Below are 18,245 nucleotides of genomic sequence, written 5' to 3'. Positions count from 1 at the left end.
CAGGTTTTGGCTTTTGTTGAAACTGGCTAAACTGTTTTGATTATGTTAAAGTATGTGAATGGTTATAACACTCTTCTTCATTATTTGATGACTCATGATAAACACAAAATGTAAATAATCTCTCTAAAATAAAATTCAAGTTTGTAGCCTCAGTCAGTATAATTAGTTAGCCGTGTCTGTTAGCTGCTGCATGCTTCCAGATGCAATGGCATTCATCTAAGTTGAGACTAAAGCGGGTTTATATATATATATACAGTATATATATATATATATATATATATAAGAGATGCATGTGCTTTTCATGTCATAACACTTCAGGTTGGAGGATCTCAAGTGGGATGAAATCACACAAGGATAGTTTGACCATTACTTATGTAACGGAAATCTGGGAACTGAGAACTTAGACTGTTGAAATATGTCTCTCAAAGAGAATTTTATGAAAACTAAGAGCCAGCAGCTCCTCATATTACTGATTTCACAATGTGGAGACACGCTACAGCGTTCAGGCCCGTTCATATCAAGCTTGCATTATCTTACTGCAATCATCCACTGCTTTTTTTTCTTCTTTTTTTTTTAGTATTTTGGTCTTGTTTTCCCTTGCAAATATCAAAAAATTCCTAAATCAAGATCCAATTACTTGAATTGGGCAATGGCATGACATATTATGTATTGTTTTCTGAAAAAAAAGTATCAAAATTAAGTGAGCTTATGCTTAAAACAAGAAACAAAAATATGACAAGAGAACAACAACAAAAAAGTATAAACTTTTGTTTTTTTTTCAGAAAAAAGGCGTCATATGTGATTTTGTGTCTTATAAATGTACTTTGATTTAAGAATGATTTGATATTTTTTATTGGAAAACAAGACAAAATTATGTAAGAAAATATTTTTTTTGCAGTGTACTAAAATAACAAAGTGAAATACAAATGTATATATAAACTACACATATATATATAAAAAAAATAAATATATATATATATATATATATATAAATGGCAAAACACACCAAAATTAATACAACTTTAACTAAAATTAAAATGAAAACAGAAAATACAAAAATAAAAACTGGTTTAATATATTAATAAGGTAGTATCTAAAATAGCATGTGATTTATAAATCCACACAACAAAATAAACAGCAAATCTTGAATGAGGTTTTATGTTCAACTCAAAGTTACAAACTAATCTGAGCTCTTATTTCCTTCAGTCGAGACGAATCTGCTGAAAAATCTGATTGAAACGAACACCTTCACAGTGAAAGTGACGCACAATGAAAACAAAACAATTAAAACGTGACAGTAACTCAGACACATCTCCTCTAAAGCCTTCTGACTGCTGCTTTAGTTTTACAAGACATTTTGCTAGCGTCTTTAACCTGTGCTCAGTTACAAAGATCTCATCAGCCGCTGCGGTGAATCTCAAACACTTCCCTGCGAGAAGCAATGCTGAATCTGAATGCTGGCTGTCAGAGCATCTCTGTGAACGCCAATAGAAGGCTTAGCAAGAAGAAAGAGCTCTAACCAGGGTAATGTGTAAAAATAGCCTTTCATGTCAAGTCGATGTCCCAGAGCAAGATTAGGATTGCTGTGAGCATGTTTGACTATCACTCTATCGCCTGGGGAAGATCTGCAGGCTAAATCCACCGCCTCAGCTCTGATGTCTTCAGAAGCCTTCAGAGGAAATTAGCCTCTGTTTTAGAGAAATCCGGAGGAGAAAGTCTGATGTGAAGCATTTACAGCGCTAACTGATCACAGAAACATTTCACACCTTAGTGGGAAACAGTCACCGATCCCACGACTGGATGAAGTCTTCACATACAGTACACGACTGTTAGTCTGAAACCAGCTTTGTGTTTATTTTGTGAGGGTCATGTCTTTCCTGCAATGTTACACATTAGTGCATTTGCTGTAGCTAAATTTATAATGTTTCAAAAATGATGAACGTTGCAGCGTCAACACTTATTGAACTCAATTAAATCAGCATTGAACTGAATTGAGCTGAATAATGACACTATTGTGTTCTGTTGAGCTGCAGTGTAATAGATACTATTATAGGTTTGTTTTTTATTAAATCAGTTTTAATAAAATACAAATGTTTTTATTTTTTTCAATTTTCCATTTTCATTGTAATTTAATCGACATTTTAGTGATTTTGATATTGTTTTAGTTTTTATTTTATTTTAGTACATCAGGTAAAACTGAATTAAAATGAGAAATAACAATAAAAAGTTGTTTATAGTTTACTTTCTGTTAACATTTATTTTATTTCAAGTAACAAACATGTTTGTTTTTATTATTTAAATTTTGGTTTCAGTTTTAGTTTTACTTAATTATAATAACCACTGTGAAGTCATTTAACTTATGTCGCTGTCAAATAAATAAATTGAATTTTTCTGAAAAAAAACAAGTTTCTCTTCTTCAGTATTTTTTTCTAAAAAGTATTTTTCTAAAGTCTTATTTTTCTATAAAAAAGACGTGTATCGTCTATCTGTCCGTCCGTCCGTCTGTCCCTCCGTCCGTCTGTCTGTCTGTCTGTCTGTCTGTCTGTCTGTCGATCTGTCTATCCATCTGTCACACTCTTGTAGGAGAGAAGCTCACGAAGATGAAGATAATACAAGATAACACTTAATAATAATCCAAGAAAATGAAGGTCAGTTCAGATACAGGGAAACACAAGTAGCATGTAACAAGTCCAAAACACAAATAATATCCTGCGCTGAATGAGCTGAGGAGGGAGACTAAATACACAACAAATGTAATCTAGGGGAAAACCGTAGAGGTGAGGAGCTAATTCACTACTAAGGAGACAAATGAGGGACAAACAGGCAGCATGACCAAACTCAATGCAAACAAAGAACAAAAAGGTCCAGAACTGTGACGCTCTTTATCTTTAGTGACTCTGAATGATTGCTGAGCTCTGAAATCTGGCTGAGTACAGACTCACCTCAGCATTTAATCATAATCAAATCCAGTTATGTGAGAGGTAAAACAAAACACCAAAAGCTTTATATGTTGAGTAGTACAAAAGAGAGAGAGAAAAATAATTGCTGGAGTAAAAGTTGCAATGTTGGCAATAATATAGATTGTAAGTACTGCATGTATCATTGATTTTTAAAATGATTGAACTAAATATACAGTACCATTAAAAACAAAAGTATCTTCTGCTCAGCAAGGCTGCGTTCATTTGATCAAAAATACAGTAAATATTATGAAATATTTTTAAAATTTAAAATAGCTGTTTTGTGTTTTGAATACATCTTAAATTGTAATGTATTTCTGTGATGCGTAGCTGTATTTTCAGCATCATTACTCCAGTCTTCGGTGTCACATGATCTTCAGAAATCATTCTAATATGCTGATTTGCTGCTCAAGAAACATTTCTGATTACTCTGCGATAGCCCCTCGCGGACGACTGCCGCACACAAAACACAAAATAAAATCCAGGCCTGGTCCTCTCTTGTCTTTCACTGTCGTAGCTCCTCCTTTTATCCTTCCGGAGCTCCTCCGTGGGACTCGAGACCGGTGAGTGGTGCAGGTGTCGCTCATTATCAATTACTCCAGCGGCCTCGCTCCGTTCCCACGGCTCTCGGCCCCGCCCCCACTCGTCACAGTAATATTATGCTTTTTGATCATTTTAATGCATTCTTGCTAAATAAAAGGGTTAATTTGTTTAAAAAAAAAAAAAAAAAAAAAATGAAAAGATTAATAAATAAAATAAAATAAATATAATAAACAATCACACAAACTGTAGTTTATTGTAGTAGAGTAGTTCATTTGCATCCTATAATTTCTTTATTTTTTGTTATTTTGGCTTCTTAAAGGTGAAGTGTAAAATGTTTGCACCATCAGCAGCTAAATTTGCAACTATGTAGTAGATTAAAAGCATTGAAAGTGTGAAATAAATAAAATATGACCCAAACTACATTAAATACAGTTTCAATCGCAGTCCGAAACAGTTTGCACTAAACCCAATGTGCTTATTCCCTCCCAAGAGCAGCAAACCATGGAAATTCAAGAGAAATTTGAAGACCAAACACTGATTCCAGCGCTGTTTGAGTCGCCACTTGATGCCCAATATAAAAGTTCTGACGCAAACCCAGATATAAAAGCCATCTGGAAAACACAATGGAGCTTAAAGGTGTAAGTGGACTGAAGCTAGTCGCACCGATAGCTTGAGTGTTTGGACAAATAACTCAAGTCTTGTGTGAAAGCTGGTGAAATAAGGTGATTAGCAGACACACATCCAGCATTTCCATTTCGTAAAGTGAACTGCAATCTATCTGTACCACCACAAATCTATCATAGCTGGCAATCTAGGGAAAGAAAATGTTTATTTCATTTCAGACGGGGCTCCATTCACAACGGGCAGCCATCCAGAGAGAATGGAACAATTGATTTTCCTCGTCCAGAATGAATGAGCGGACATCGCTTCAGATGAGACTCTTTTGCTTTCTCTCCAGGTTCGGTCGAACGCAAACCTGTGAAACCCAACTGGGAGCAAAGGAATAGCTGCGTCTCAGGTTCCCTAATGCAATATTGATGAAAGATGAGCAGCGAAGGAGAGGAGGAGTCGAGGTAGTCTGGGACGTCTCTGTCATGCGCCTCTCAGTGTTTTAGTCTAATTTAACGTGACTCTGAACAAGGCCGTATCAGAGCTGAAAAGTGAACTAACGTCCCTCTACAAGAGCGACTGTCAAAGCCAAAGACAACTGTCAGAATCGCACCTCTTCTCGATATTTCACAATAGCTGTCAGCGATCTTGAGCATGTCGCTTTAAACGCCCGCCGGGTCACTTTTACCCTGAATGCGTCTTTAAATACCCTATTACCAGGCTATATCAGCACATGCATTCTGACATTTCCCACACATTACAGATGCTCTTGTGTTGTGAAATAAACATATCTGACAGTCCGGCTGCACAGAGGCATGAAATATTATTCCTCCAGCCATGATGTCTTTTGTAGGGCCATAAAACGGCTGTTATTGTGCGGCGCTGCGCGAGTGGACATGAGCATTGATGTGCTACTGCTTATCTGCTTCCCACAGATCATCATCAGCATCACCATGACAATATGTTTAATTAGCGATCTTCCCCGCTATTGATGAAAGGGCCTTCCCAGCCTCCATACATGAGCGTACGAGACACACTCCTCTGGCGTCATTAATTCAAAACCCTTTTATTCGGCTGTCACGCCCGCAGAAAGTGATCAAGCAGTCAGATAACACTCATCTAGCTATTCCTGTCAGCATATTTACCTCACAATAGCTCTGTTTATTATGAGTTTATTCATGCTGCTTTGAAAGCTTCTGTACTTAGGTGGTCTGTGTCGAGAGATCTTCCCTAATGTGGAAATTTAACACAGAAGAAGAGCAGCATTTAACTATCCAAACTATAATATGACGTATGACAATCATTTTGAGAGATAATATTTAGTTAAATCCTGTGGCAGTGATATTTTAGTATCATTGATATACTATTTTAGTTTTTGTTAATACTAACCCTAACCCTAACCCTTGTTAATATTTTGAATTAGATTAGTTTTTTATTTTTTTATATTTTTCCATTTTTTCCCATTCTAAGCCTAACCCCTGTGGCTTAAGCTGTGTTTTTGTTATTTATTTATTAAAACATGTCTATATAGTATTTATATATTGTTTTGCTTTGTTTTAATTTATTTAGTTTTAGTTATTTTAAATGAAAATTAAAAAAAAAAAGCCTTTGCAACTAGGTGAAATAAAATATATTTAAAGTTTGTTTACATTTTAATTCAGTTGACATTTATTTTGTATTTCAAGTAATTATTTATTTATTTAGTCTAGTATTTATTAATTTATCTTTATTAGTTTTAGTTTATTTAATTTTAGTTATTTTAGTACTTCAACTGAAACTAAATGAAAATGAGAAATGTTGACATAAAAGCTGACATAAAATAGTGTTTTTTTGTATTTTTATTTTTTATCTTAGTTAACAATAATAACCCTGTCCTGTTGTGGATATATGTATGTATATTCAATAGTTTTAATGTAGTTAGCTAATTTTTGTGAGTAGCTTATATTGCAGTTAACTACTTTTTCAAAAGATTAGCTTGACTCTATATTTTAACTACTTAAAATTATGAGCATCTTGAAAACTTCAGTGCAAATCTTCCCCAACACCGATGAAGAGTCTGTTGCCTTCTTCACAGTGCTCTCGTCTCTTTCATCCTCACTGCTGACAATAGGGTGAGTACATCTTGAGCGACACTACACAGGTAATTAGACTAATAATGGCCATCACCTTAAAATGTGTGTGTTTATTTATTTACTGAGGAATGAAATTGAGGAAGGCACCTCCAGCATTCCCGCAGAGTGCCAGTTTCTGTGAAATCCACGGGCACTGTTAGCTCTCTGAGAATAGTGGATCTGTCAAAGTGTATTTGTTAAAAATAATAAAGAGTTCTTTAATGTGTTTGTATTGGAAGAGAGAGCTGTCTGCTTTCATCATATTCTCAGTTCACCTTTGCAGCAGACGCTCTCTTAACAAGTGCACTGCTAAACTAACTTTTACATCCTGCAAATGTATGCATTATTATAACCTCTGAATTCCCCACCACTGGCCTTTTGTAGATTCCTTCTGATGTAGTTCACCTTTTTAGTTAAATTGACAGACGTCTACTTTAAAAGCATAACAAAGTAGGATCATTAAGTGAGTTAAGAATGATTCACAGTTGGAAACATATGGGAATACGACCTTTGTCAGTAATAAAATCCCCCCTTTCTACTTCAGGGATTGATCTGTGTCAAATAGAATTGCAATAAATAAATAAATCCAACTACTAAACTACTATTGGTTGGGCAAACAGAAAGTCCGCCCACCCCAATTAGCCTATGAATCACTTACATATTGTAGTCTCTGCATATATTACACGGGGATACAACAGATTGAAAAACAACACACTCACAAGCAGATGGATGGCTTTAAGACAGATTTTTTTGTACATTTGTGTTTATGTAAGCTACTAAATCTCTTTAGGAATGCACCAGGCTTTCTTCAACATCGAAAGATTATTCACATGCAGCATCCCGCTAACACAGGTGAATGTTTGAAAGCATATCTCTCTGTCAAGCTGACATATTCCTCAGACACTATTTCATATGGTCAGTATGCACAAAAATGAGGTAATGGTCTCTATTATCAGCCCTCCCCTCCCCGACGAAACATACTCCGCAACGGTAAACCTGTCTTCTTTCCGCTATCTCGCTCAACATGATGATGGTTAGTCTGCGCTAATCTGGTAAAGCCAACCTTTAGAGAGGGAGCCGCATAAGGGCTGGGGGGTGATGTGTGGCCTACAGTGTTGGGGATTGCAGTCTTTGCCGGTTGCTGCCCCTGTCCACATCCAATGTAAGGTTACAGCAATAACATAATCCCTTCTCAGAGCCCCTTTGCGCAGAAGATGATGACTACATTTCCAGTGTCTTATCACACACTCCCAGGCTGGAACTAGTACAAGGCATTCTGAGGGAAACACAGCATGAAAAGTGGGGATGAGATGATCAGATTAGCCCTCTATTGGATTTTGTTTGTGGCACTGTGCAATCGGAGTTGAGCAGGCATTGGGTAAAATGCCCGTGGAGATTCAAAGCCTCCACTGATTCACCCATTTTTGACTCTTCTTCATGGGGTTCGCTGAGGCTCCAGGGGAGGGAAGGTTGAAGAGAGGGAAGGAGGGAGGGAGGGAGCAAACAAATTCAGCACTTGAGGGCTTTGGGTTTAGGTGGGTGGGAGCTGGACGGCACCATAGAGAGAGACGAGTACGTCTGACTGGTGGGGGGGGTATTCAACAGGATGGCGAAAGCGGTCGCTGTCAGATGGGAGGCGTCTGAGAAGAGGACCTGAGGCGAAGTATTGTAATTTCACGAGGCCGTTCCATCTCAAACCAACTGGAAACCCTTGATATGCTTTAATGGAATTAAGTGAATCAGCCACCCCCAACACCGAAACCAAACCGAGAGTTCGGTAAGAAATGGCCCAAATCGAGCTTCTTCCGGGTCAGCTTAGGCCTTCATCTTTGGGAACATCCATGCATAGATTTCTCAGTCCATGAAGTGTTTTCCAATGTTTAGCACTGATGAATGAGCGGCAGTTGCGTTGGGATCATTGTGGTGCTCATGTAGAAGAGTCCCTACAGGCCGCTGTATCGATGAGAGGCCCATCTGGGAACAAGACATTGATTTTTGTTATGAAGGCCAAACATTCGGTAGCTGTTCAAACTTTCAGCTCAGCAAGAGATACAATCACAGTAATAAAGCCTCAATATCTCGGTAAACAAACATTGACCAAAACATTCATTGGGGGGGGGGTTAATAGGATAGCAAAAGCGGCTGCTGTCGGATGGGAGGCATCTGGGAAGAGAACATGAGGCGAAGGTATTGTCGTTTCACAAGGCCGTTCCACTTCGAATCAACTGAGAGAGAGAGAGAGAGAGAGAGAACTGTTGGGATGCTTTAATGGAATTAAGTAAATCAGCCGTCCCCAACACCAAAACCAAACCCAGAGTTCAGTAAGAAACAGCCCAACTCGAGCTTCTTCCGGGTCAGCTTTGGCCTTTGTTTTTGGGAACCATCCACACACAGATTTCTCACTTCATTAAGTGTTTTCCAACTGATGAATGAGCAGCAGTTGCGTTGGGATCATTGTGGTGCTCATGTAGAAGACTCCCTACAGACCGCTGTATTGATCAGAGGCCCATCTGGGAACAAGACATAGATTTGTGTTATGAAGGCCATGCATTGGGTAGCATTTCACACTTTCAGCTCAGCAAGAGATACAATCACAATAATAAAGACCCAACAGCTCTGTAAACATGCATTAGAGTCGATGTCATAAATCTGAAATGCTGATTGAAGTTGACGTGTTCATACTCTGACTTTGGTCTGAGGGATATTATCTGATTTGGGGACCATGTCCTTCACATTTGTAGCAACAAAACCTGTTTGATTTCCTATCCAGAATGTGTGCGCCTGCTTCAATGTGACATAATTCATTTGTGCTCTCATATCTCAAGCCCGGACCCTTCAGCAATGAAAAAGTCTGGACTCAGCTTTAGCCCCGTCGATAAGGTAATGGCAAAAATCAATGGCAAAGATTTGGGTCAGATCTTAATTAAAAGAAACAACTGCTGATACAAATGATGCTTCCAATGTATCGAGCAGAAGAGTTGAGCGTTGAAGAGCATTGATCAGTGTACTTAACATTTGCATCCTTTTTCATCTTCTGTGAGACATCACTTAAGGGTCTTTCTCTTCTTCCCTTGGCTTCCTTCTCGCCTGCAAGGTGAACCGAAGGTCTACAAGGTTGTTCTTTCATTTAAAGCACTTCTTCCACCGCTGCCCTGTGCTTATAGACATGGGGAATCAAAGATCCCATTAAAATCTACAACAGGAGCCCTGCATCAGCCTTATGAAAATCAATGCACTTTCAGAAGAGACATACATTGTAGACTTTCAATTACTAACATGCTAATGCGAGGGGAAGAGCCTCTTCTGCCTCCAGGTTAATGGTGTAACCTCAGTCCTGGTTTGACTTGGACTTCATATGGAACTGAGTGTTTCCTTTTAGTGGCTTCTTATATTCACTGTGATTCATGCTTTGGTTTCTGAGGTCGAACTTTCAAAGCGGGGGCTTGTCAAAGCTTAGACGAAAAAACAACATATCCTCAAAGAGCAGAGAAAAAGATCTTAATGCAGGGACTTAAACAACTGTGACTCAACTGAAGCAGCTTCAAACCGCTCCAGTCTTGCAGGAACCGTAAAACAATGATTATTAAAAGGGAAACTGAATTGATGGATCCCATTAAAAGCAAGCAAAAGTCTCTGGAGACTTGGCTGCACAAACACCCAAAGTCAATAGCACGATTCCCAGGGTAGCTCTGACCAGAGACCTACTTTAAAGAGACATCAATCTGGCATGGCAGTTTCCAGGTAATGAAGCTACACTGGATCAATATTCAAGATTTCTTTCTTTAAATAAGGTAATAATGTTTGTGTCCCTCCTCTCGCAGGATGTTTTCAATGCTTGCTCCAGTTACAATATCAAGAGTGGATTGACGACTTGAACGGCTGTAATAAAGCAGACGGCTGTCACTGCTATAATTTGTGCATTAAGGCACTATTTGCAGTCCCCATTTATAACTGTTTGCCTGTCTCCTTGTTATTATTATTATATATTTGTTTATACTTTCTTAATTCCCAAACAGGCTTTCCTTGGTCGCAACTAGTCACTTAGGATCACTCAGGCCTCTAGTTTTTGACAAGCCGAGAGCACAGACGGGAGTGTCTCCAATCCCATAATGCATGTAGGTGCACAGTCCTGTCATATGAGTTTTCTATGTTTACAAATGACTTCATATGTACAGTTGTTTATCAACTCCATAGATTAAGTAATATGTAGCGTTGTGTGTCAGTTTTTATGCAAGTAATTTAAATGTGCCACTCACAATGTGAGTTTCATATAATCTTATTTTCAGAAGATAGACTCCATCATCACTCCAGCTATGGTGTTCATGTGAGCACTGATTTCTTTCTTTATTCAGCCTGAATAACCATTAATTCAAATGTACTCAACCCATGCAGAGACAGCAAGTTTCCCCTCAAATGTATCAGGTCTCTAGACAAAATTTGATAAACATATCAATAATGCATTCATGCTGGATAGAATATTTTCATTATCCATGCATGTTCCTCAAGAAGCATAGAGGATACTTTTTGCTCCAAAGACAGATTTTAGTCCTTTTCTTCTGCATTTTATGCATCAAATGTTAATGCCTCTGAAAGTTTTATTATCCGCCTCCATTATCCTAATGCATCTGATTCACAGAAACTCTCTGAATCATGTATTAGGCTATTGTGCTATGTAAAACAGCCCTTGAATTATACTATTTTAAGAGCAACGCGAGGAAGCCTCTTTGTTTAGCAAAAGGAACTACAAAGACGGGCAGGACAGAAATAAAATCAGACAAAATACATGGTATTTCAGGTCATTTCAACTCTGCTTTTCTTTTTAAATTTGGTGAGATGGCTTTTATGTTCCCATCATTGCACATCTGACCAGAATAAAAAAAAGGCAAGAATGTAAAATCATATACATATATATATATATATATATATATTTTCAATTACATACTTAAATGAGGAATTCAAAAAGCTGCGTGCAATATCTTCAGAGTTGCTGTGAACTCTGACACATCTGATAGTCTCTCTGTGTGATCGGTATAAAGATTTTGACTGTTCTGTTCATCAAGAATTAAACATAATTTTATAATTACTTAATTATAATTACATAATTTTTTTACTTTTACACTGGTTCAGGCCTGAAATGGAAGAGCAGAAATTGAAGAGCAGAGTCCAAAGGGAGAATAATATCACCTACAATAACATATGCACATTATATGGAGACAGGTATTTAAGCAGGGGAAATAGCCATGTGAAATTGTTAATAAAGAAGGGCTGGTGAGATTGACTGGCATTGGATAAACTCAATAATTTCCTCTTTTCAAAGCTCAGCCGCACGCTACAGGACTCACAGTGATCACATCAAGGAAAAGCAATGAAATTACTTTTTTTATGTATTTAAACAGTCGGAGGTTGCAATTGTTCCAGCTACAATATTTCCAGCGTGTATAACGTGATGTACTGATACAACTTAATTTCCCTCCAATTGCTGTCTGTCACCTAAAAGTAAATTTGTCCGGTTTTCATCTGCACCATTGTGTCAAGTTGGAAGACCACATCAAACATTTAATCTGATCAACAGGAAATGAACACACACACCAAAATGCAATGAGTGAGGGCTAAATGATTGGTCTGTAGATGAGCTGAATGTAAATTAGTGCATAAATGTGTATGTGTATGTGTATGTGTATGTGTATGTGTATGCTTCTCTAAAGAAGACCTGTCTCATTTCAAATATCACTGAGGCGCTGCCGCAGGATTTAATATCCCCACATTTGCAAGCACAAAGAAAACTGGGCTACATTGCAGTGGTGTATAAAGTACCTGAAAGCCATACTCAAGTAAAAGTACAGATATCTTACCAGAAAATGACTTTGGCAGAAGTTGAAGTCACTGTTTAGAATATTACTTGAATAAAAGTCTTAAAGTATGTGAGATTTATTGTACTTAAGTACAAAAAGTATTTTTTTAAAGTATAGAAAGTAAAAGTTATTGAAAGTAAAAGTACAAGTAAGTGCAAAATGGAAAAGAAGCAAATAAATATATATAAAAAATGTTCATACACAGCTTGAGTAGCAAGATTGTGTTCAGTTTTAACTCTTTTTTCCATTTTGTATTTTTGGGTAAGAATAAGAAACACTTCATCCGGTACATAGTGTCTTTCATTCCAACTTAAGAAAACATTTCTGGAATCTGCATCTGAAATAGCATTTAGATGTATTTATAGTTTATGTATCTCAGAGGGGACATGGATGCATTTAAACTGTAGGTACAGATGCATAAATAGGCCTAATGTTTTGTTTTTAACATAAAACGTTGAATACTGATATTTGAAAAAATTGAAAACATGAAAAAAATAGTAGAAATGTGAAATTAAACCGCCAGTAGGTGGCTGTTAATGAGTGAGAATCATTTATTTAACCGATTCGTTCAAAAAGCTGATTCATTCAATAAGTAAACACCGTTCATTGCTCAGAGACGCAAAACAGTGCTTTACTGAACTTGTATAAGATGATTATTAAATGTGTTCATGCTGAAAAACTGTACTATTTGTGTGATATAGATTAAGTTAAATATATTAAATTATATAAATATAAAAAGCATACAGAAGCATTTTTGCCGTCTACAATTTAGAATGCCTGGAATTTTGAGTTTTAATAGACTAATAAATCAACGTGCGTGCACTCTCTGTGTGTGATTTGGTGAGCCTACTATAGCCTAATAATGTCAGATCACACATCATTACAACAACACTTACCATATTATTGCAGACAATGCTGTATCGCAGACCCCAGACTCGACTTGAGTGGAAAATGAATCATCTCATCCGCGGTTATGCGCGCACTTGTTTGAGGTGTTTTTTAGGAGTCTAACTTAAAAGAGCCAGACCACTGATTCGTCAAACCTGCTTTCCTGCAGTCCATGTGCTTCTGACTTCTAACTATTTTGTAGTAAAAAACGAATATGCTTCGGCGAAATGTATTGGAGTAAAGGTATACATTTTAATTAGGAAATGTAGTGGAGTAAAAGTAAAAGTTGGCTGAAATATAAAAACTCAAGTAAAGTACAGATACTCCCAAAAAATACTTAAGTACTGTAACGAAGTATTATTACTTTGTTACATTACACCACTGCTACTTTGAAGATGTAATGGCAAAAACTATTTTATATAACCACGAGAAGTGAAACACATCTCACGATCCACTGTCAAGAAACATAAAACTTTGCTCGGTTAATCAAAATGACCATCAAAACCTCGATTTGACAGGCGGTATAAATCATTGCATGTGTGGTTTCATCCTAAGCAGAGCAATATGGTAAAAGAGCATCTCGAAGATAATATAAAACTAGCTAAGGGCCTCTGAGAGCCGGTGTGGATCAGGTGGAAGTGTGTGTGGTTCAGATAAACTCTTGATCTATTTTACTTGTAGTCAGTCAATACTTCCTGTCAATGGCCACCAAAGATAGAGGAGAGGTTGAATTGTGAAGAAACCACCCTAAGTTCATCTGGTTAGTTCCTGCTTCTTGTTTCGTCATGCATTTTATGTTTCCACTTTGTCAGCGTGACAAAAATACTACAGCATTGTTTTTGAATGTCATTTGTATTGTGCACGAGTTAATAATCAAACACTCTCTCATCTCTCTCAGATTCATTCTAGTGAACTGTAAATAAACTCAATGACGTGAGTGTGATTACATGATTGCAGAATTCTCATTTTTGGGTGAACTATCCGTTTAAGTGTTATTTTGATGTGGAATATAGAGTGCAACAGTACGCACACACTTTTTCAGCTTCTTTGATCTGGAAGAATTTTTCCATTTATTTTTGCTATAGAAAACCAAACTAACGGGCTACATGGGAGTATCACAATGTCCTATATCAAGGGTGATATTGCGATATATGTTACCTATAAGGCAATATAGAATTTTCAAATTTATACATTTTCTGGGTAGATGAAGATATAAGTTATAGCACATATACAATCCCCATAGAAAACTTTTGGTAACACTTTAGTTTAGGGACCAATTCTCATTATTAACTAGAACTACCTAACTAACTATTAATAAGCAGCAAATTGAGAGTTTGAGGCAAAAGTTGTAGTTAATAGTGAGAATTGGTCCCCAAACTAAAGTGTTTTTTATATATACTGTATATTTTTTTAATGGTATTATATATATTTCATATATGGAAATTTAATATATGTGCATACACTGCATTTGCATATGGGGTGATTTGAAGCAAAAAGGTATTTGAAAATCAGACAAAAAGACTGTGAACTTAACCAAGGAAGAACCACAAACCCATGATGCATTGGAAATTAAAAACGCTAGATAAATATAAAACTATTGATTTAAAGATGTTAATTACACATATTGCAAAATGTGCAAATTATGCATACAAAAAGGATTTACTTCTTGCAGTTCTCTGATTGCTGGAGATTTATCTGCAGAATCATGGGTAATGTAGTTTATGATTACGCGATTGTGTGTGAGCAAAAGCATATACCATTAATTAACAGTCTCAGGTTTGTCTTTAAAGGTTTATAAGCTTCAAAATCATTTACTCTACTGAGGATCGATATCTTGCGGGCTTTTACTCCAGGCCTGATTTTTGCGTCTTTCTCAGTGAACATTCAGATAAATAACCACAATCGACAACACCGTATATTTTACACCCGAGTAGCTCATTCACAAAGGTTACGCAGAAACACAGACGAACACGTTTCCTTCAGCTGGAGCGACTCGAGTTCGATCTGCTCCAACAGAGGTCAGGTTAGTCACGCTCGCGGTGAGAGGAATATTGAGCGGAAGCCTTTAACCGCAGGACTCCTTTCCGTTGACATCACCTGTTTTCCAGAGCATTGAGAGTCATGAAACCCTCCAAGAGATTAAAAAACATAATGGAGTTTGAAGGTCTTTTGTGCGGCTGATATTGTCTCGTGGTCTGCTGTTTGCCTTGAGGAAGAGGAGCTTCTTGTGGGTAATAATATACACCAAATAAAGAATTGAATTTGAAAGGAATCGGGACAACAGCAATAACAGGACAATGGAGCACAATAGAGCACAATAGCCCCGCAGATGAAGGATGGGTTTACAGCCGGGGCTTGAATAACACTCTCCGACCGGGCTGAAGAAAAGGGAACACAAAAAAGGTTCCCCTAGCTTTTGAGGCCAGTGTCAATTTATTATATTTCCTGAAGCTTTAACCACAGATTCATGACCGGAGTTTTTACCATATAATTAGTCAACGTCCCGCTCTGAGTTTCTTGGTCTCGGCATGATACACGAGGTCGCCCTGACATACCTGCCCCAGGTGGAGACTTGACAGAGTTCAAAGCACTCTTGTTAAAGCCACAATGTGGTGCCACAAGGCCAAACGTATCAGGACACCCATTATGTCAGGACCATCGCATCTCAAGTTCTTCAATCTACCTGAATGACGCCAGCGATCGTCTGAGCCTCTAGAGCTGCTTTGTACAAAGGAGATTTCCAACAATCGGCTATCTACAAAATGCTGATAAACCTAGTTAATCCCTTGTATTGAAAGAGCGTAGCTCATGTTAAACAGTCAATGCTACATGTGTTAGTATCTGTCCTCCATTCAGCTCGACTAATCAGAGGCATATCAAACTACTCGGAGAAATCACAAACTCGTACGTCCGGATGCATTCGGTGGATTCTCAGTGGGCGTAATGGATATTATATCCATTTTGCATGAAAATATATTCTGGAAAATCTCACCTGAAGCTTTGAAGTCTCATTCACGATTGAAAGCCATTGGTTCAACATCACTGTTTACATTTAGTCAGTTAGCAGATTAAGTATTTTATTCTTGCATTTATTCTTGTAACCAAACCCAAAGTGATATTTATGTGAAAAATAACGCTTTATGTTGATAGTCCACTTTAGACAATCTGTTGACTATAAGTAACTTTGCAAGTACATGTCAACTTATTCTACTAACCCTAACCTAACAGTCTAATGAGAGACAGTTGACATAGTTGCAAAGTTACTTACAGTTACTAGAAGTCTACACTCTCAGAAATAAAGGTACAACAACTGACACTGGGGTGGTAACTTTTCATACTTTCAAAAGGTACATATTTGTACCTAAAAGGGTCCATTTTGATACCTTAAAGGTACATATTAGTACTTAAAGTGTAATTATTAGAAACTAAAAGGGTACAAAAGTGTACCTTTTGAAAAGGTACCGCCCCAGTGACAGCTTTTGTACCTTTGTATACAGTGTACAGTGGACTATCAAAATAAAGTATAACCAAATAATATTTAAGAGCCTTTTTGGAGCTTGACAGACGTGCAATTTATACTGTTATTGTGTGGAAAGATTCTTCTTGATCAGAAAAAATAACAGCATGCAGGTTTGTTTGTTAGTTTGTTTTTAATTCCTTGAGAAAGCTCTCAAGTTTACCTTATGCTTCAAAAACTTTCTCGCAGAATGTCGTTTTTGTGGTTTTAGGAGACGCCGCCGTTTGTCAGTTCTGCATTGTGTTCGGAGAGAAAGATCTTTATAACTTTGTGACACGCAGACTGAAAAATGACCTTGAGCCTCCACCACATATTCAGATCCTAACAACCAGTATGAAACCTTACAACCCTCCCCAACCTCAGGCACTGTTGTGATGCGGTGAGGTTTAGACCACCAGCAGCTCCAGAGAGCCCAAACTACTGCAAAACATGCATATCAGGACTCTAATAAAGTGATCAAATATCTAACTCTCACTTGCAAAGTTGCTCCCATTTTAAATGCTCCAATTATTGTCATATTCGGACCATTCTTGTACATATTTACTAAATATACACTCTTAAAAGTAAATGTTATAGAAGGGGGTTTCGTAACAATGCCATGGAAGATCCATTTTTGGTTCTACAAAGAACCTTTCAGTGCACAGTTCCTAAGAGAACTATTATTTCTTAGAGTGAAGAACATTTTAATAATCTAAAAAAAAAATGTTTTCCGCTGTAAAGAACCTTTTCTGGAATGGAACGATTCATTGGATGTTAAAGGTTTATCAACCACTGATGCCAATAAAGAAACTTTATTTTTTTAAGAGTGCATGACACGGCAAGTTTCTGAACATTGTAAAGATTAATGTTTCCATTTCTTTGAAATGCATACCGTTTATATGAGGCTGAATTTAATACCATGTGCTGTTTGTGTTGTCGACTGGGACTAAAAATCATGATATACTGTAAATATTATCTAATAAATATGTTTGATGTGTCTTGAAAGCAGTGTTTACATTAAAATAGCAGCACAATTAAATTACAAAATAGTTTTTAAAAAATCAATAGAATGTTGCTGATGAATGATGAAAATTACAAATTAGGAACATTACAAGCAATTTGTCATACGAGCAAACAATATAGATGTTATACAAGTTTAAAGTGAAAGCTAGATTAGCAGACAGGTAAGAGGGATACTATTTATTTATTTGTTTGTTTGTTTGCTTGCATGAATTAATCTGCATGATACACAATTAAAAATAAAGCGTTTTATTGGCATTGATGGTTTCATGGAGAACCTTTGGCATCCACGGAGCCTTTCTATTGCACAAAAGGTTCTTGGGATTATTCACAGGAACCAGATTTTTTTTTCAAAGTGTAGCATGATCTGGCAGACTTTTCTGGGAAGGTACAGCACTGAAATCCAGACACTCTTTAAAATGCACAAAGGGAGCATAACTACACACGCATCTGAATGCATACATGACTAAATTTAATTACGGTGCATCGCTATTTCAGCACAGATCCCTGCTTAAACTGGACTGTGGGATGTTAGCGTATTAAATGCTGGTTTTTGCTTCGAAATACTGCATGCAAATGTGGTGCAACTCGTACCGTAGTCTCCATAGAAGCATCAGTCTCCTCCACTGTAACTGTGTATGTGATTTACATATTGTAAAGAGTGCAGGTCCACCCTATACCTGCTCAGAGGCCACAGTGGCCCTCGTCTCCGGTCCCCGTGGGCATATATATATATATATATATATATATATATATATATATACTCCTG

The 18,245-nt window shown here is 37.1% G+C and overlaps 1 pseudogene; it reads left to right on the top strand.

Annotated features, from left to right (window-relative positions):
* Positions 1 to 18,245, top strand: part of LOC107689020 (iroquois-class homeodomain protein irx-1-like) — a 69,069-nt pseudogene that overhangs the window by 49,777 nt on the left and 1,047 nt on the right.

The sequence above is a fragment of the Sinocyclocheilus anshuiensis genome, unplaced genomic scaffold (assembly GCF_001515605.1).
Source record: "Sinocyclocheilus anshuiensis isolate Anshui unplaced genomic scaffold, SAMN03320099.WGS_v1.1 scaffold181, whole genome shotgun sequence".
Lineage (NCBI taxonomy): Eukaryota > Metazoa > Chordata > Actinopteri > Cypriniformes > Cyprinidae > Sinocyclocheilus > Sinocyclocheilus anshuiensis.
The sequence above is the reverse complement of the archived record's forward strand: the minus strand, read 5'-3'. Positions and strand labels throughout refer to the sequence as shown.